The following is a 21,764-nucleotide window of genomic DNA, read 5'->3' as shown; positions in this document are numbered from 1 at the left end:
AGCCACACACTTAAAGTTATAGGCCTAAAACTCAAACTGCCTTATTGCATTTCTTGCATACACATCAAGCATCACTTTTAACACTCACCAAACTTAACATTCAAACCAATTCTGGTTGTACCACAACCTAAACATAATTCACAACACATTATAGGTTATTTTGGCAGCTTACAATTACATTCAACATACACTAACAAGTGCAGAATTTTTAAATCCAATTTATAACAATTCAATCACCTTTTTATGCTCATTTACATGTCCCACTTCACACCACCTTACACACACTCAAACTGCCATAACAACCAACACATTTTAACATCATTATTCCATAAACCAAGCATGAATTCCAGCATTCTTCAAGAGTTAGCAAACTGCCACAATGGTACACTTACATTACATTACTTTTCAAGCATTAAATCTCATTTTACATTTACATATACTAAGTATACATCACCCAAACAATTTCCTACACAATATACATTTAATCAATCATTTAATTCACCATTTGCAAGCACAAATAAACTGCCTTCAAGGTGCTTCCATGGCTGCCAAAAGTACACATTCCCATTCAACATCAAAACTAAAAAATTTCTTCATAAATCAAACACCCATAACATGCTTACAAACTTTAACAAAGCAACATTCAAAAACACAAACTTACCTATTTTTCAAGCTTCTTAAAAACTCATCAAAACTTACCTTTCTCACTCCCTAAATGCTGCCCAAGGTGTGGTGGTTACTTTTAGTGAAGAATGGTGCCAAGAATGAAGCTTAAATCAAGCATGCATGAAGCTTTCAAGTGGACAACAATGGTGGATCTTCTTTTCACCATTTTCGGCTGAAATTGGGAGCTTGGAGATGAACTTCAATCTGCTGTCCAAAGGGTGAGTTAGTGGTCCACTTAGGTGTAGATAATTCCCACTAACTCTCCACTAACTTTATTTAATTAATATTATGTTAAATGTGTTAATTATTCCATTTACACTCCACTTTTGGCTATTTATATTAGGTACCCCAAATTTAATCTTTCATTATATTTTCCAAGTGTAATACCATGTATTTTTAATGGAAATTTAGGTCAAAAGACAATTCGGGATGTCAAATGACCACAATGCCCCTGTTTGGGTTGCATTCCCGATTTTTCGGTAACACCGGGTTTTGTCCGTTTTTCGATTTCTCACTTTTCTTTGTACTCATTATTTAATTTTTCTTTGATATTTCTAATGATATTTATACTTCAATAAATATTTATTTGAGTCCTAAAATATTTTCCAGGGTTCCCCGCGGTCCAGGGCTTATCAACGGTCCATGCCGTGACTTCCCAGTGTGGTCACCCATCGCTAGGGTTCTCGGCTCGCTTAACTTGATTGCATTTCTTTACTATTATTTTTCCTTTGTTTTTCTTGTATTTTCTTTTCTTGTATTTCATTATTTTATGTCTCCTCACTCATATTGAAGTGTAGTTCTAGGCATCCTAGCTGTCCGGACAACACTGGTCACCGGAACAGTAGTACGCACTACCGAACATAGGGGTGTTACAGGTATTTAATTATATCTTGTAGTTATTTGATGTAAATATTGTAATATCTTATGTATTAATGAAAAGTTGAGCAGTTGTATAGTAAATTGTAATAATGTTATTTTGGTTTTTCTTTTTATAAATTAAGATCTGTATTTGTAAATTAAGTACTATGTGCAATGTGAATGAATTTATGAAGTATTTTGAGATGACAAATTTTTGGTTGAGTTGTAAAATTTAATTAAATTGTGTTGACTTGAGTTGATTTGGGTTGGAAGTTGTGGAAACAATTATTGGAAGTGTTTTTACAGGTTTTTGAAGAACTATTTTCTCAAAATACAGACGGCACTCTACCGAAATTTTTCCAAAAATTATGTAATAATAAAAATGGACAAATATTTTTACTAGTTTTGAAAGTTCAATTAAATGTTTTTAATTCCTACAAAAATGCTCACCACTTCCAAAATGTAAGAAAATGGTTTTAAAATCCCTTCTAGTATACTTAATGAGTTATCTGTAGGTGAAGTTCGGTAGTTCATTAGATATTCTACGGGATCATGTTGTGTCTTACGGAGGGGTAAGGTGTGATATTCCTGCTGAATCTCTTCTAAGGGGAAACCTTGAGGAATACTTTATCACCCACTGCATACTCAATATCCCTTCTCTTTAAATCAATATAGGACTTCTGACGGTCTGATATAGCTTTGAGTCGATCTCTAATCAACCTGATCTTCTCCTCGGTCTGCTAAAGAATTTTGGGCTCAATCATCTTCCTTTCACCTACTTCATCCCAACACAGGAGAGTTCTACACTTTCTGCCAAACAAAGCTTCATATGGAGGCATCCCAATGCTTGATTGGTAGCTGTTGTTATAAGCAAACTCAATCAAAGGCAAGTGTGTGTCCCAACTACCCTCAAACTCAATCACACAAGCCCGTAGCATGTCTTCCAAGATCTGAATCACCCTCTCAGACTGGCCATCTGTCTGTGGGTGGAATGCCGTACTAAAGTTCAATATAGTTCCTAGGGCTCGTTGAAGACTACCCTAGGATCTCTGTCAAATACGATGGATACTGGCACTCCATGCAATCTTACTATCTCAAATGTTACAACTTGTCCAATCTTTCTAAACTATAGTCCATCTGGACAGGTAGAAAATGAGCGGACTTGGTTAGTCTGTCAACTATAACCCACACTGCATTATGACTCTTCTGTGTCCTCGGAAATCCCATCACAAGATCCATCGTTATTCTCTCCCATTTTTATTCTGGTACTGGTAGTGGATGTAACAAACCAGTTGGTACTTGATGCTCTGCCTTTACTTGCTAACAAGTTAGGCATTTAGAAACAAATTCTGCTATATTGCTCTTTATACCTATCCACCAGTAATGTTCTTTCAGCCATCTATATATTTTTATGCCACCAAGGTGCATAGCAAAAGGAGATTCATGTGCTTCCTTCATAATGACCTATCTTACGTCAACGTCATTAGGAACACACACTTCTTCTAACAGCTTCTAATACTTCTGATTATTTTGAGCAGCCATTCTTATTTGATCAATCAACACTGGTTGTACATGCCATGCAACTGCTATCTGCCCCTCATCATTAATCTCTAAGCTAGCATGCACTACTCTTAACTCATGTACCATAGACAAAGGAGTAACCCGCAGACTTGCCATAGTCTTGCGACTTAAGGCGTCAGCCACAACATTAGCTTTCCCCGGCTGATAGTCTATCAGACAATCATAGTCTTTTATCAACTCTAACCATCTCCTCTGTCTCAAATTTAATTCCTTTTGAGTGCCTAGATACTTCAAACTCTTATGATCTGTGTAGATGTAGAACTTCTCCCATACAAATAGTGTCCCCAGATCTTAAGAGCGAATACTATAGCTGCAAGCTCCAAATCATGTGTCGGATAGTTCTTCTCATGCGGTTTCAGCTAGCGTGATGCATAGGCAATGACATTCCGTTCTTGCATCAATACACAACTTAACCCATTGTGAGAAGCATTACTGTAAACTGTGTATTCTTTACCAGGAGTAGGTAAAGTCAAGACTGAAGCCTCAGTCAAACATTTCTTCAATTCATCAAAACTCTGTTGGCATTTATCCATCCACTGAAATTTTACATCTTTTTCAAGTAATTTAGTCAATGGAGATGCCAACATGGAAAATCTCTTCACAAATCGATGGTAGTATCTACCTAAACCCAGAAAACTGCGAATCTCCGTGATATTTCTAGGTGGCCTCCAATTAAGGACAGCTTCTATCTTGTTTGGATCTACCTTGATGCCCTCTACCGATACTACGTGCCCCAAAAAGGATATTTTCTTTAGCCAAAAGTCACACTTCGACAATTTGGCATATAGCCATTTCTCCCTCAAAGTCTACAGTACAATCCACAGATGTCTATCATGCTCTTCTGCACTCCTCGAATAGACCAATATGTCATCTATGAATACCACAACAAACTGGTCGTGGTATGGTCCAAAAATAGTATTCATCAGATCCTTAAAAGCAGCCGGAGCATTAGTTAACCCGAATTGCATGACCAAGAACTCATAATGGCCATAGCGGGTTCTATAGGCAGTTGTAGGAATACTCTGCTCTTGCACTTTCAGCTGGTAATAACCTGATCTCAAGTCAATTTTGGAGAACACAGCTGCACCCCTCAACTGATCAAATAAGTCATTAATGCGGGGCAATGGGTATCTATTCATTATTGTCACCTTATTCAACTGTTGATAGTCGATACATAAGTGGAGAGTGCCATCCTTCTTCTTAACAAACAACACTGGTGCTCCCCAAAGTGACACACTAGGGTGGATAAAGCCCTTGTCGAGCAGCTCTTGCAACTACACTTTCAACTCTTTTAATTCTGCTGGTGCAATTCTATATGGTGTTATAAAAATTGGATCCACATCAAGCATGACATCAATCTCAAACTGCACTTCTCTTTCTGGAGGTAATCCTAGCAATTCATTAGGAAACACATCTGGAAAGTCACATACTGTAGGGATGTCCCTTAGTGTTGAACTCCCCAATTGGGTGTCTATCACATGTGCCAAGTATGCTTCACACCCCTTTCTGATCATCCTTCTGGCTAGTACAGCTGAAATGATGTTTGATGGCAGTAAATGCCTCTCCTCATGTATTACCACATCACCATATAGAGGGAGACCAAAAGTGACTGTCTTCAGTCTACAGTCAATCATGGCATGATGCATGGCTAACCAATCCATGCCAAGATAATATCATAATCTCTAAAGGGCATTTCAATCAAATCTGACAGAAAAGTGTGTCCTTGGATCACCAAAGGACAATCTCTATAGATTCTGTTGACTCGAACATCTTGTGCTAACGGGCTAGTTATTAGCACTTCAAAACCCATTTTGACACACGAAACAACAAGTGGACTGACTATGCTAGCACTAACATACAAGTGGGTTGAACCCGAATCAAACAGTACAAATACATCTTGATCAGAGATAGAGAATGTACTGGCTACAACATCGGAAATCTCAGCCTCTTCTCACTGTCTCATCATATAAACACTGGCTGAAGCACTTCCTTGTGCTGATTGACCAACAGTACCCTGATTGCCAAAAGCATTGCCTCTGCCTCTTCCTCTGCCAATCGGTTGTGAACCTCTGGTAGCAGGACTCTGAATAGATCCTTCTGTAGTAGTAGGAGCTGGACCAAATCTAGGGGCACTAGTGTAGTCTTTAGCAAGATGGCCCTTGCCTCCACAGTTAAAGCAAGCTCCTGTTGCCCAATCACATTCTCCCCCATGAATCTTGCCATAGGTCTCATAGGGGCGGGGAGGATGTGAACCCCTGGTTGACTGCTAACTAGATCTAGGCGGTCTCTGACCAGAGAATCTGCCCCTTCCAAACCTTCCACCTTGACCTCGGCTAGGTCCCCCAAATATCTACTTTTTTCTAGATGTTCCACTAGGACTTTGCTCTACTGATTTTTCCCCTTTATCTCTCTCTGTTTTCTCAATCTTCTATGATTTTTCTTTTACTGGCGTTGCTTTTAATTCAATCCTTTCTAGCTCAAGTGCTTGAGAGATGAGCTCAGACAAGTTACTGTGTCTGAATCCCACTACTTGCATCCGTAGACTGCGCTTTAAACCTATCTCAAATCTCTTGCACCTTCCCTTGCTGGTAGAAAGAAGACTCCCAGCATAATGGCTTAAACGAGAGAACTCCCTCCCATATTATGCCACTGTTCTATTGCCTTGCTTTAGACTCAGAAATTCTTATAGTTTTTGATCCACATATGCATCTGGGACATATTTCTATCTAAACTCTCTGATGAAGTCATCCCAGGTCAGTACTGGTGGTTCTGCTAAGCTTTGGGGGATGGTCTTCCACCAATCATACGCATCCTCTTGTAGTAGTGACACAGAGTATTCAAACTTCAGTTCATCAGAACAGTGCAATTTCTTGAATACTCCATCCATTCTTTTCAGCCATTGCTCTACCTCTAGTGGGTCTACTGTACCCTTAAATTTCATGGCCCCATACTTCAATAACTTATCTGTCTGACTGGAGTTTGAGATTATACCACAGTAGTCTGGGGTGGAGTTTGAGCAGGCATACCGCCAACCGTTTATTGAAACATTACAGCCATCTGCTAGGCGAATTGTGCCAAAAATTGGGGCATCGGTGGGGCTGTTGCCACTGACCCACTGACATTTTGTAGAGCTAAGGCTTCCCCTTGTGCCTCAGCTTCAACAGATTGCTCAACAGAGCGATCCCCTTCTTCCATATTAGTCTGGAGTTAGGATATCTCCTGAACAAATAACACAAGGAGATTCCATCTGTTAGTTCATATTTATGATGTAATGCACTGTATGTAACAAATAAGGACATTGAGCAGTTGAACTTAGCAAAGAAAAAACACTAATTCACAAGTTAAAAAATACTTTAAAAATTTGCTCTGATACCACTAAAACATGTCACACCTTACCCCTCTGTAAGGCATAACATGATCCCGTAGAATACCTAATGAACTACCGAACTTCACCTACCGATAACCCCTCTGTAAGGGATTTTAAAACCTTTTTCTTACATTTTAGAAGTGGTGAGCAATTTCTTATTTTTAAAAGAAGTTTAAAAACTAGTTTAAATTTTTGTCTATTTTTATTTTTTCGCAATTTTTGGAAAAATTTAGGCAAATTGCCGTCTATATTTGGGGAAAACAGTTCTTCAAAAACCTGTAAAATCACTTCCAATAATTATTTTTCATCAAAATCCATCACTACCTCAACAAACTCAACATCAATTTTTCCCAAAACTCCAACATAATTCTCAATTCAAATATCATAAAAAATAATACTAAATAATTTCATTAAAGTAAAATCAATTTACATTCATCAACCAAACATTACATAAGCAAATCCAAAATAATATTTTTAAAAACTCTATACAACTGCTCATGACCAGTTATTAAATGTACATATATTTACAAAAATCAAAATAAATATTACAAACAGGGTATAAAATATACCCGATAAAATTCAGGGAAGTGGCTCCAAGATCCTCAGCAGCTCACTCTGCTGCTCCTCTATTCTCTATATCTATGACAATAATAACAGCCATCACTGAGTACTATGACTCAGTGGTGCACAACAAACTAAAATAACCTTTATGCATAATTTAAATCATACTTATTCAAAAGCTGAACTAAATATGAGCAATAAATACAAAACATGATTTATAAGCTTTTAATCCAAACAATTTCATTTCGAAAGTCTTAAACAAATTTCATAAAAACACATTTATATCATGCCATTCGAAACAATATTCATCTTAATAGCCAGAGGCTTATGAGAAATCACAAGGTTAGCTAGCTCAAATATATGGATATCCATTCAATTTCTTCTTCTACAGGCACACACTTCAACACTTCAGCCATAGAAGGAATCAAAATTCGAAACTATTTCTTTCCACTAGTCATGCTAGTGAGGTATTCAAATATATGGTTATGACACTGTGGTTTTAAAACTATTTTAACAATTTACTAAACATTTATTGCCATTTCAAACATATACAAGTAAACTTTCAACAATTTAAGTCAAAAGCATAATACACATTTTGCAATATAAGTAATTAATTTCATGCACTTTATAAGTTAATTTTAAATAATATTGATGTTCTACACAAACCTTATGCGAGTCATCTCTTGGCCTTGACTCGATGCCTCAGGTTCTTCCCCGGTATTCTTGTAACACCCTCCTTGTAGCAACTCCGTACATTCTACTGTTCTGGTGACCAGTGTCGGTCCAAATAGCTAGAACATCCAAAAAAATATTTAAATTAAAGTGAAGAAACATAATTAACTCAAATATTAATAAAAAAAATTTATGAAAAATTTTAGAAATAAAATACAACTAAGTTAAATGAGTAGGTGCCCTAGCGATGGGTAACCTAGTGGGAAGTTGCGGTTCTCGCAACTAGGAGCCCTATACTCAAGGGAAAATTCATAAAATAATTTTTGGGACTCCAGAGAAGGGTCATTGAGGTTTTTATGGCATTAGAATTATAAGAAAATGCTTAGAAAAATTTTTCAATCGGTACAGATAATTTTGGTCTGTTAAGCCAAACGGAGGGCATCTTGGTCATTTCACCTTCAGAGGTGATTTTTGGCTGACTTGTCTAGTTAAGTAAATAATTATTATAGCACAAAATATGAATAAATATTACTAAAAATTAAATTGAAATTAAGTAGACAAGAAAAGAAAAGAAAATGAAAGAAATTAGAATTATGAAATCACTTTGATGTCATTAAAATCCTCCCTCCCAACCAAACTTTGACACATGGAATTAACTTATTTAAAATGACCTAATGGGCAGAAAAAAGGAAAGAAAAATTCATTGTATGCCGAACCATACCTTCCATTGCCCTCCATTGCCAAGCTTACAAAGCTTGGTTTTCTTAGTTTTTCTTCAACTAAGCCCAAAATTCCCAACACAAAAACTTCATAATTTATCTTAGTGAAGCTTTTGGGAACAAAAGGAAGTGAAAAAGAAGAGCTCTTACAAGATTAGAATTTACTCCATTCAAGGTTAGTGTCCAATCTTAGTTCCTTTTGCTTTAATTCATGTTTAAGGGGATGAATTGTGTAAGAAAGGTAAGGAAATAAAATAAACAAGTGTGTGTGTGCACCCTACAATTTTGGTAGCTAGGTTTAGCTAGGGTTTGATGATTTTGCTTGGTAGAAAAATAGTTATGAGCAGCCTTTGGTAGTGGATGAGGGATTGAACATAATTGAGTAAATGAAATGCAAGAATTGTGCATGTGGGAAATGAAAAAAATTGGACAGTTCAACAATTCTAGGGTTTGCTCATGTAATGGTTCATTAACATTGTAATGGTCAATTAGTGGCCATTTGAATGTGTATGATGAGGAAATGAAGTGAGTTGAGGCTTGGCATTTGTGTATGGGTGAGCTGCCTTGGCTGACCTGCAGGACTGAGCATGAGTCCAGTAGGTATGGGCAGTTATAAGTGGACTTTTAGAGGTTTAATTGGTGCAAGGACAATTGGACATGAAACTAGACACATAATGGCACCACTTTGGTGAAGAAACCCTTCCTAGAAAACCAAACCAAGTTGGCCTAAAAATTACCCTAATCCGGGTGACTTGCATTCTGCCTGGGCAAAATGACTAAATAAACAGTGTTTATTCATTTGGTCATAACTCAGTGTAGAAAGGTCCAATTGACCTGAAATTTTACCAACAGAAAGCTGAGAAATATACCTACAACTTTGATGAAGAACACAAATCCAAATTCTGACCATAACCTAGTTAAATTGCCAACCAAACTTAGGTTATCAAATCTGACAGAACCAGTTTTGCCTAGAATTTTGGATTCTGTCCAATCCAGCCAGTTATGGTGTTTAGGCCATAACTTGAGCTACACAACTCCAAATGGAGTGATTCAAAAAAGAAAATGTAACTAGACAAAATAAGAAACAACTTTCACGAAGACAACTTTGCCAAATTCCTACTGTACAAATGACCAATGAAACAGTAAACATAAGACTTGAAATCTGAAAATTGTGAATAATTAACACTAAGCTTATAAATGGTATTGGCAACCAATGCCAATAACTTTAGAATGCAAAATGTGGTATGTTGAGAGTATTAGAACCAATGTACCTATTGTCTATGCAAAAGTCAACATTTTAGTTGACTAATGAAATGAATAGTAACACCTAAACTTAAATTTCAAGAATTGAAAAATTTAAAAGTGTAACATGCCCTAGTACACCTAGCAAGATTGGTTTGGATAGGTTGGCATGCCAATAGGGTTTAGTTAGCAATACTACACATGGCATTATGCCATTCTATGATTTCATGGCTTTTAGCCATTATGCCATTATGTTAATACTTGGCCTTATGCCTAATGTTATTACAGCTTATTAGATGTTCTGTTGCACACCGGGAGATACATATGTGACCGATGGTGTGACGGCCCGAGGTACTTGATACCTTGTGTCAGTTTACCCGTTTATCCAGTCCAGTCATCCAGTATAGGTTACTTGGGCAACCAAAAATGAAAGAGGATAAATTTAATGAAATTATGAATATAACAAATACAAAATAATTAAGATTACCAATAATGATCGAAAAATTATCTGCATAAGACATCAGAACATGTACTACATATTTATTTTCTGTTATTTCTTTTCATTTTATTATTAGCACCACTAACCATTATTGCTTAGCGCATTACTTTTTGCCATGCATAGGTTTTGAAGTGACCGACCGAGAGCCCAGTAGACCATAGACTAGGTGAGACCTCCTGCAGCTCTGCATAGTGTCTGTGTCACCTCACCGTCATCAGTGCATTGGTAGGACACTAGGTTTTATTTTGATATTTTGTAATTAACTTTTACTTTCTCATGTGTAATTGAAACTCAAGTAATGTATTTTGGTGTTAATGTAAAAAGTGAGAATTGTGTTTATGAATGAAAAAAATTGAATATTTATGTATGACTTGTATATTAATATCATATGAAATGAATGATTGAGAAATGGAAATGTTGTTGAAAAATATTAAGATTTTGACGATGAAATGGAGTTTGGGATTGATTGAGAATTTTGGAAGTATTTTTCTCAGGTTTCAAAGAACTGTTTTCTCTATTTTTAGCCGGTACTCTGCCGGACTTTCTATAAAATTCGCGGAATATCAAATAAATTTATGTTCTTCATAAATGATTTTAATGAATTATACTTCACAAATTGTATTTCATAACTATGAAAGAAATAAATAAGGAAGGATAAATATAATTAAAATGATTGAAAAAAAAATGGTGTTCCGGTACACTGTGTGGCATATCTTGCTCAACTACACTGTAGAGGGGTAAGGGGTGTCACATTTAGTGGTAACAGGGCACGGTTTAGGCATTTCTGGGCCTAGATAGAGTCCATACCATGCATTGCATTTGTAAGAGTCGAGGTGACACTAATGGAGATCTGTTTGTCTTTTGATTAGGATATGGACTCCACATCTCAGAGGGCAGTTGAGGAGGAAGTGAAGAGTCATGCTCCACATGCAGCAGCTGAGACTGGGGGTAGGGGAGAACCTACTCTGCCAGCTCCAGCAGAGCCTGCTCAGCCTTCACAGGCCATGTTCCAGCAAATGGCTAAATTCTTTAGATAAATAGTTGGGGTAATGCCAACACCACCACCACCTCTACAGCAGAAATCCCACCTAGAAAGATTGAGAAAATTTGGAACAGTGGATTTCTTTGGCAAGAGATAAGATGATTCTATTGCAGCCGAAAACTGGTTGAACAGAACAGGTAGAGTTTTAAAACAACTTCACTACACTCCTGAACAAAACCTAGAAGCTGTTGTATCTCTGTTGCAAGATGATGCCTACCAATGATGGGATACAGTGTCTAGTGAATTGCAGCCATAAGTAATAACTTAGGACTTCTTCCTCTCAGAATTCAAGAAGAAATATGTGGGTAGTTTATACTTGGAAGAGTGAAAAAGAGAGTTCATTAATCTGAGGCAGAGACAGCTGACAGTGGCAGAGTATGAAAAAGAATTTGTCAGACTGAGCCGCTATAGAAGGAGATAGTCTCTAATGAGGCCGAAAGGTGTAAGAGATTTGAAGAGGGATTAAACGATAATATAAAGATCATGATCACTGCCTTGGGAATCATAGACTTCACCAAGTTAGTGAAAGTTGCAATAAAAGTTGAAAAGGTTAGAATAAGTGAGCAGACCAGAAGAGAGAGATAGTAGAAGAGGGGCCTAGGTCAGTCTAGCTCATCTCCTACACCTAGGAAGAAGTTCAAAGGTCCACCTGCACAGAGTTCAAGTCCACCACAAGGTCAAGGTTAGTCCGAGGGGCCTAGGCCACAGTTCACCCCTAGGAGAGGTCAGTCCACACCATCAGTGGGCAGCTCTCCAAGGATGGGGTCTAGGGGACCAGCCCCAACATCTTCTATATGTCCACATTGCCTGAAGTGGCATAAGGGGGAGTGTTGGAGAGTAACTGGTGCCTGCTTAAAGTGTGGGTCGACAAAGCATCAGTTGAATAACTGTCCACGTAGAACTACTACAGCTACTCCAACATAAGCAGACAGACCTGCTCCTGCACCACAAAGGGGTAGGAAATCTAGAAAATCTGAGGCAGTGGGACCATCACAGAGGCCTGCATCTGAGTCAGCAGAGAGGCCTGAGGGTAGACCACCTGCCAGAGCCTATGCCCTAAGAGCTCAGGAGGAGCAAGATGCCCTGAACGTCATCAGGGGTACGTTCTCTCTCTATAATACATCTGTGCATGCATTGGTGGATCCAGGATCCACTCATTCATACATCTGCATTAACCTACCCATAGAAAGGGGGATACTAGTAGGGGAGTGTGACTAAGACATCCTGGTCACTAATCCATTGGGCCACAATGTAGTGGTGAACAAAGTGTACAAGGGTTGCCCATTAAGGATTCAGGGGTATGAATTCTTGGCAGAATTGATTGAGTTACCTTTCCATGAGTTTCAGGTGATTTTAGGAATGGACTGGTTGTCACGTCATCAGGCAATGGTTGATTGTAAATTGAAGAGAATTTCCTTAAAAACTCCTGAGGGTAATGAGATCACAGTTGTGGGGGAAATGACAGATTTCTTGTCCAATGTCATCTCAGCCACAGTTGTAAGAAAACTGATGAGAAAAGGTTGTGAAGCCTATCTAGCGCATATGGTGGATACTAGGCAGGCTAAGCCAGATCTGTGTGACATGCCCATAGTAAGAGACTTCCCAGATGTGTTCCCTGAAGAATTGCATGGCTTACCACTAGAAAGGGAAGTCAAATTTGCTATTGAGATACTGCTAGGTACAGCACCAATCTCTATTGCTCCTTATAGGATGGCACCCACAGAATTGAAGGAATTGAAAATCTAGTTACAGGAGTTGCTGGATAAGGGGTTCATACGCCCTAGTGTGTCACCATGGGGAGCTCCAGTGCTATTTGTGAAGTAGAAGGATGGGACTTTGAGGTTATCTATTGATTACCGACAGTTGAATAAAGTGACTGTGAAGAAAAAATATCCATTACCTAGAATTGATGATCTGTTTGATCAGTTGAAGGGAGCAGGAGTATTTTCCAAAATTGATCTCAGATCAAGGTATCATTAGTTGAGGGTGAAGGATGCAGATGTGCCAAAGACTGCATTCAGGACCCGGTATGGGCATTATGAGTTCCTAGTGATGCCTTTTAGCCTAACAAATGCACTAGTGGCATTCATGGACCTTATGAACCCTATCTTCCATCCATACCTAGATCGGTTCATAGTGCTCTTTATTGATGATATTTTGGTGTATTCCAATACCAGTAAAGAACATGATGAGCATTTAAGGATTGTTCTACAAACTCTGAGAGAAAAGAAGCTGTATGCTAAGTTGTCCAAGTGTGACTTTTGGTTGAATGAGATTGCATTCCTTGGACACATTGTGTTAGCTGATGGAATTAGAGTGGATCCCAAGAAAATAGAAGCAGTGATGGAATGGAAGCCTCCCAGAAATACAAATGAGGTCAGAAGTTTCTTGGGGCTAGCTAGGTATTACAAAAGATTTATGAAGGGATTTTCTTTAATAGCTGCTCCAATGACCAAGTTGTTACACAAGAATGTCAGATTTGACTGTAATGACAAGTGTCAAGCCAGTTTTGAGAAGTTAAAGGCTATGTTGACAGAGGCACCAGTGTTAACACAGCCAGTTTTGGGAAAGGACTTTGTGGTCTACAGTGATGCCTCTCATAAATGGTTAGGGTGTGTATTGATGCAAGAGGGGAAGGTGGACGCTTATGCTTCCAGGCAGCTAAGGCTACATGAACAGAATTACCCTACCCATGATCTACAACTTACAGTAATTATCTTCGCACTGAAGATATGGAGGCATTACTTGTATGGTGAAAAGTGTTACATTTACACAGACCACAAAAGCCTAAAATACTTGCCAACACAGAAGGAGCTCAACCTTAGACAGAGGCGATGGATTGAGTTCCTGAAGGACTATGATTGTGTGATTGACTACCATCCTGGGAAGGCAAATGTAGTTGCAGATGCTTTGAGTAGAAAATCCATCACAACTTTGAGATCATTGAATGCCCGTCTATCCTTGGCTCGAGATGGAGCTATTTTGGTTGAGTTGCAAGTGAGGCCAAACCTGCTACAGCAGATTTTAGATGGGCAGAAGGTAGATGAGAAATTAATGACTACTGTGAGTAAAATCTCAAAGGGGAAAGCAACTGACTATGAGGTGAAAGTAGATGGGTGCCTGTACTACAAAGGAAGAGTATGTGTACCGGATGATAGGGAATTGAAAATCATTATCCTGAAAGAGGCACACACCAGTGTTTATGCTATGCACCTAAAAGGTACAAAAATGTATCATGATCTGAAGCTTCAGTATTGGTGGCCTGGTATGAAGAAGGACATAGCTCACTATAAGACTAAATGGTTGACATGTCAGCAAGTCAAAGCAGAACATCAAGTTCCATCGGGTTTGCTACAGCCTATACGCATACCTAAATGGAAATGGGATCGGGTCACCATGGATTTTGTAAGTGGTGTACCTCTCACCCAGAAGAAGCATGACATAGTATGGGTGATAGTAGATAGATTGACGAAGTCAGCACACTTTCTGCTAGTTATGACTGATTACTCACTGGAGATGATAGCAGAATTATATATCAGTGAGATAGTTAGACTGCATGGAATTCCACTTTCCATCATATCTGATCGAGACCCAAGGTTTACATCGAGATTTTGGAAGAAGTTGCATGAATCCTTGGGTACACAACTCCACTTCAGCACAGCTTTCCATCCTCAGATGGATGGGCAATTAGAAATAGTAATCCAGGTAAACAATTAAAACCAATAAAACTAATACAAATATTGAAATAAAATGATAATAATAACATGAAATATATGTCAGGTCCTTGAGGATATGCTAAGGAGTTCTGTCATTGAGTTTGAGAGAAGTTGGGATAGATACCTCCCACTAGCAGAATTTGCATACAACAATAGCTACCAAGCTAGCATCCAAATGGCCTCGTATGAAGCACTGTATGGGAGGAAATGTAGAACTCCAGTGTGTTGGACTGAATTGGGTGAAGATAAACTGGTAGGGCGGACTGGTGAAGCATCGAGGAGAAGGTAAAGCTAATCAAAGCCAATTTGAAGGTTGCCTCAGACAGACAAAAATCCTATGCCGACCTGAAAAGAAAAGAAATAGAATATGCGGTTGGCGACAAAGTGTTCCTCTAGGTGTCACCGTGGAATAAGGTACTGAGGTTTAGAAGAAAAGGTAAGTTAAGCCTTAGGTTCATTGGCCCATATGAAGTCATTGAACGTGTGGGTCCAGTAGCCTATAGGCTAGCTTTACCACCAAAGCTGGACAAGATCCACAATGTGTTCCATGTGCCTATGCTAAGAAGATACTGCTCAAATCCTTCACATGTCATCTCCATGGAAGAAATTGAAGTACAACCGGATTTGACATATGAAGAAGAACCCATATGGATCCTGGCTCGGGAAGTGAAAGAGTTAATGAATAAGCAGATTCCTCTAGTGAAAGTGCTTAAGAGGCACCACAACACCGAGGAGGCAACTTGGGAAAGTAAAGAGACGATGAGGCAACAGTTCTCTCAACTGTTTGCATCAGGTAAATTTCAAGGGCGAAATTTAAATTAGAGGGGAAGAGTTGTAACACCCTCCCTGTAGCAACTCTGTACATTCTATTATTCCGGTGACCAGTATCGGTCCAGACAGCTAGAACGTCTAAAAAAATATTTAAACTAAAGTGAGGAAACATAATTAACTCAAATATTAATAAAAAAAATTATGAAAAATTTTAGAAATAAAATACAACTAAGATAAATGAGCCAGTGCCCTAGCGATGGGTAACCTAGTGAGAAGTTGCGGTTCTCGCAATTAGGAGCCCTAGACCCGAGGGAAAATTTATAAAATAATTTTTGGGAGTCCAGAGAAGGGTCATTGAGGTTCCTATGGCATTAGAATGCCAAGAAAATGCTTAGAAAAATTTTTCAATCGGTACAGACAATTTTGGTCTGTTAAGCCAAACGGAGGGCATTTGGTCATTTTGCCTTCAAAGATGATTTTTGGTCGACTTGTCCAGTTAAGTAAATAATTATTACGATAAAAAATATGAATAAATATTGCTAAAAATAAATTGAAATTAAGTAGACAAGAAAAGGAAAGAAAATGAAAGAAATTATAATTATGACATCACTATGATGTCATTAAAATCCTCCCACCCTACCAAACTCTAACACATGGAATTAACTTTTTTAAAATGACCTAATGGGCAGAAAAAAATAAAGAAAAAGTCATTTGCTTCTTCAACTTCCTTGTGTGCCGAACCATACCCTCCATTGCCCTCAATTGCCAAGCTTACAAAGCTTGGTTTTCTTGGTTTTTCTTCAACTAAGCCCTAAATTCTCAACACAAAAACTTCATAATTCATCTTAGTGAAGCTTTTGGGAGCAAAAAGAAGTAAAAAAGAAGAGCTCTTGCAAGATTGGAATTTACTCCAATCAAGGTTAGTGTCCAATCTTAGTTCCTTTTACTTTAATTAATGTTTAAGAGCATGAATTGTGTAAAAAAGGTAAGAAAATAAATTAAACAAGTGTGTGTGTGTGTACCCTACAATCTTGGCAGCTAGGTTTCGCTAGGGTTTGATGATATTACTTGGTAGAAAAATGGTTATGAGCAGCCTTTGGTAGTGGATGAGCGATTGAACATAATTGAGTAAATGAAATGCAATAATTGTGCATGTGGGAAATGAAAAAAATTGGACACGTGAACAATTCTAGGGTTTGCTCATGTGATGGTTCATTAACCTTGTAATGGTCAATTAGTGGCCATTTGAATGTGTATGATGAGGAAATGAAGTGAGTTGAGGCTTGGCATTTGTGTATGGGTGAGCTGCCTTGGCTGACTTGCAGGACTGAGCATGAGTCCAGCAGGTTTGGGCAATTATAAATGGACTTACACAGGTTCAATTGGTGCAAGGAAAATTAGACATAAAACTAGACACATAATGGCTCCGCTTTGGTGAAGAAACCTTGCCCAGAAAACCAAACCAAGTTGGCCTAAAAATTTCCCTAATCTGGGTGACTTGCATTTTGCTTGGGCAAAATGACCAAATGAATAGTATTTATTCATTTGGTCATAACTCAAAGTAGAAAGGTCCAACTGACATGAAATTTTACAAGCAGAAAGCTGAGACATAGACCTACAACTTTGATGAAGAACACAAATCCAAATTTTAACCATAACCTAGTCAAATTGCCAACCAAACTTAGGTTACCAAATCTGGCAGAACCAGTTTTGCCCAGAATTTTGGATTCTGTCCAATCCGGCCAGTTATGGTGTTTAGGCCATAACTTGAGTTACAGAACTTCAAATGGAGTGTTTCAAAAATGAAATGTAACTAGACAAAATAAGGAACAACTTTCATGAAGACAACTTTGCCAAACTCTTACTGTACAAATAACCAATGAAACATTAAACATAAGGCTTGAAATCTGAAAATTGTGAATAATTAACACTAACTTAGAAATGGTATTGGCAACCAATGGCAACAACTTTAGAATGCAAAATGTGGTATGTTGAGAGTATTAGAACCAATGTACCTATTGTCTATTCAAAGTTCAACATTTTTGTTGACTAATGAAATGAATAGTAACACCTAAACTTAAATTTCAAGAATTGAAAAATTTAAAAGTGTAACATGCCCTAGTACACCTAGCAAGATTGGTTTGGATAGGTTGGCATGCCAATAGGATTCAGTTAGCAGTACTACACATGGCACTATGTCATTCTGTGCTTTTATGGCTTTTAGCCATTCTGTCATTATGTTGATACTTGGCCTTGTGCCTAATGTTATTACAGCTTATTAGATGTTCTGTTGCACACCGGGAGATACATATGTGACCGATGGTGTGACGGCCCGAGGTGCTTGATACCCATGCCAGTTTACCCGTTTATCCAGTCCAGTCATCCAGTATAGGTCACTTGGGCAACCAAAAATGAAAGCGGATAAATTTAATGAAATTATGAATATAACAAATACAACTTAATTAAGATTACCAATAATGATCGAAAAATTGTCTGCATAAAACATCAGAACATGTACTGCATATTTATTTTCTACTATTTTTTTCATTTTATTATTGGTACCACTAAGCATTATTACTTAGCGCGTTGCTTTATGCCATGCATAGGTTCTGGAGAGACCGACCGAGAGCCCAGTAGACCATAGACTGTGTGAGACCTCCTGCAGCTCTGTATAGTGTCCGTGTCACCTCACCGTCATCAATGCATTGGTAGGACACTAGGTTTTATTTTGATATTTTGTAATTAACTTTTACTTTCTCATGTGCAATTGAAACACATGTAATGTATTTTGGTGTTAATGTAAATAGTGAGAATTGTGTTTACGAATGAAAAAAATTGAATATTTATGTATGACTTATATATGAATATCATATGAAATGAATGATTGAGAAATAGAAATATTGTTGAAAAATATTGAGATTTTGATGATGAAAATGGAGTTTAGGATTGATTGAGAATTTTGGAAGTGTTTTTCTCAGGTTCCGAAGAACTGTTTTCTCTATTTTTAGCTAGTACTCTACCGGATTTTCTATAAAATTTGTGGAACCTCAAATAAATTTATGTTCTTCATAAATGATTTAAATGAATTATACTTCGCAAATTTTATTTCATAACAATGAAAGAAATAAATAAGGAAGGATAAAAATAATTAAAATGATTGAAAAAAAAAATGGTGTTCCGGTACACTGTGTCGCATATCTTGCTCAGCAACACTGTAGACGGGTAAGAGGTGTCACAATTCTTTTCAACTAAAATACACAGTTTTATAGTGTTTCAGTATCACAATTTATCATATGTCAAAAAATTAATTCAAATCTACTTATACCTAACTTTAATATGCTAAACTTGACGTTCTTTAAAATTTGTATTTCGGGATTACTATTTATGATACTATTAAAGCCAATTTGTTGACTTTCGAATGCTTAATAGGTATGGGAATTCTAATTTCACCTACATACCACATTTTGATTACCTAATTTGTTGGCTTTGGTTGTTTTCTCAAATCTTAAGTCTTTTAGGCACAAATTTTAAATTTTCAGTTTTGGTGTCCTGTTTTGAACTATTCCATTGGTCATGTTTCTATTAGAATTTGGCTAAGTTTTCTTCATAGAAGTTGTTCCTTATTGTCTTAACTTTATTTCCCTTCTTGAATCACTCCATTTGAAGTTTTGTAGCCCAAGTTATAGCCATTTGAACATGGCTAGCCGGATTTGGTTTTACCCAGAATTCTGGGCAAATTCTGGGTTTTGGCAATTTTTGTGGTTAAATGCAAGTGGATTTTCAAATAGGTTATGGTCAAATTTTGGTTTTTTTTCTTCGCGAAAGTTGTAGTTCTATGTCTCAGCTTTCTAATGGTAAAATTTTAGGTCATTTGGACATTCCTAGACCAAGTTATTGCCATTTGCGTAACTACTATTCATTTGGTCATTTTTGTACAGGCCAGTTTGCCTAATTCGGATTTGGCCAATTTGTTCACTAAGTTATGGTCACTTTCTGGGCATGAATCCTGAATGCAAAATGTGCCATTTTGTGTCTAGTTTCATTCCCAATTGGCCTCACACTAATTGGGTTGGAAAATTTTCAATTTTGCTCTCTGAAAGGGACCTAGGTCATGCTGCCTACAGAATGACCATAACCAATCCGAATTTAAACTTAATTCCAACACTTCACACACACCTCAAATGGTCACACTTGAACATTACTTAATTCAAATATGGTTAACTACATCATTTGGCTAATTCTCAAATATTTCTCCCCAAGCCCTAGGTGCCAAGAACCCTAATTCATAAAATTCAAATCTAATGCATTCTAAACATCTATCCATAGTTTACATACATAATTCAACCTAAGCAACCATTCAAATGCAAAAAATTCACTCATTTCAAATCCTAACTAAGGCTGGCCAAAATTTATGCTCTGTCCCTCAACCGTGTTTTCTTTTGATTTTAAAATTGAAATCTAGGTTAATTTAACTCATAACATGTATTTTAAACTAAAAATGTCAATTTAATTCCTCACCTCAACTTTGGAGTTCATTCCACCAAGTTCTTCTCTTTTCCTTCTTTCTTTCTTCTTCAATCCCCTTTTTAAGTTGAGGTAACAAACTTTTTTGAGGTATTTATGGGAAATATTAAGGTTGAGTGAGGGATTTCAAGCTTGAGTGCAAGCTTCCATGGTGGACAAACATGGATATGAGAGGGAGAGAGAGGGTTCGGCTTTTGGGTGAGGGAAGAAGATGATAGTTTTTTTTTTCTTATGTTATTTTGTCTTAATTAATAGATTTTAACTTAGTCAACTTTGGTAGGAAAAATAAATTCAATTATGACATCATAATTGATGTCATCCATGATGTAATAACCTTTTTCTTTTCTCCTTTTTTTTTTTAATTTTTCCTTAGTTCTTTAATTTAATTCTTGATCCCGAATTTTTCTTTTCTCCAATTTTATTGGACAGTTAGGTTAGGAGTCAGCTCAAGGGGTGAGTTGACTAAATTGCTCCTCACGCAATTCGACCCGGTTTACAAGTAATTCAATATTTCTTCCTGATCACTGACCTAATTATTTGACCTACTTAACAATTCTTTTTTTGTGATTTTCTCTTTTCCACTGTGTTCATAATAGTCTTAAGGACCGCAGCGTCACATTTTATGATTCAAAATTTCAGTTTAAATCAACCTCGTAGTCCTTCCCGAGAAGGTTGCCCATCGCTGTGACTCTCGGCTCATTTAACTTCTTATGTTCCGTTTTTCTTATTTATACTTAACTATTTGACAATTACTAATTATTTATTTTCAGGGCTTATCTAGTTGTCTTAGATGTGGTTCTAATTCCCTTAATTATCTGGACTGACACCGGTCACCAGAACAGTGAAATATACTAGACTATGCATATAGGGGTGTTACACTGATAGTGGGTCAAGAAAGAGAAAGCACTTCGGAGGATCTAGCTCATGCGAATCGGGTAGAGATAGATCTTCTGGACAGAAACCACCCCGATTGGATCAGCAAACTCAACAGAAACCTAGAAATGCACTGTCAAATCGACATTTTGAAACTTGTGGTTAACCACATAGTGGGGTATGTTATAGAGCCATAGGAGCATGTTTTAATTGTGGAGAGACTGGTCATTTTGCTAAGGATTGTGTAAATCCACGCCATTCTGGATCATTTACTACACCAGAGAGATCAGCCCATGTTTTTACCCCAAAGAGTTCACCATCAATTAGTAGAGGCAGAGGTAGAGGGGTAGTACACCTGGAAGTCAGATTACTGTGAATCAGCCAAAACAAGGTGATGCACTAGCTAGAGTATACACTATGCGATAGAGGGAAGAGGCTGAGACTTCTAATATTGTTGCTGGTACTTTCTCAATTTTTAACTAAGATATATATATATATATTGTTTGACCCGGGGTCTGCATACTTTTATGTTAGTGCCAGCATTGTTTGCCTTCCTGCTGTCCCTCTTATAAAAATAAATTATGATATGTTAGTGACTAGTCTTTTTAGAATTAGTTTCGGAAGAGTTTGCTAGCAAAAGACACTTACTATAATACGATAAATTATTGAAAAT

Source organism: Hevea brasiliensis, chromosome 2, assembly GCF_030052815.1.
Source record: "Hevea brasiliensis isolate MT/VB/25A 57/8 chromosome 2, ASM3005281v1, whole genome shotgun sequence".
In the NCBI taxonomy this organism is placed as follows: Eukaryota; Viridiplantae; Streptophyta; class Magnoliopsida; order Malpighiales; family Euphorbiaceae; genus Hevea; species Hevea brasiliensis.
This window is presented reverse-complemented; position numbering follows the sequence as displayed.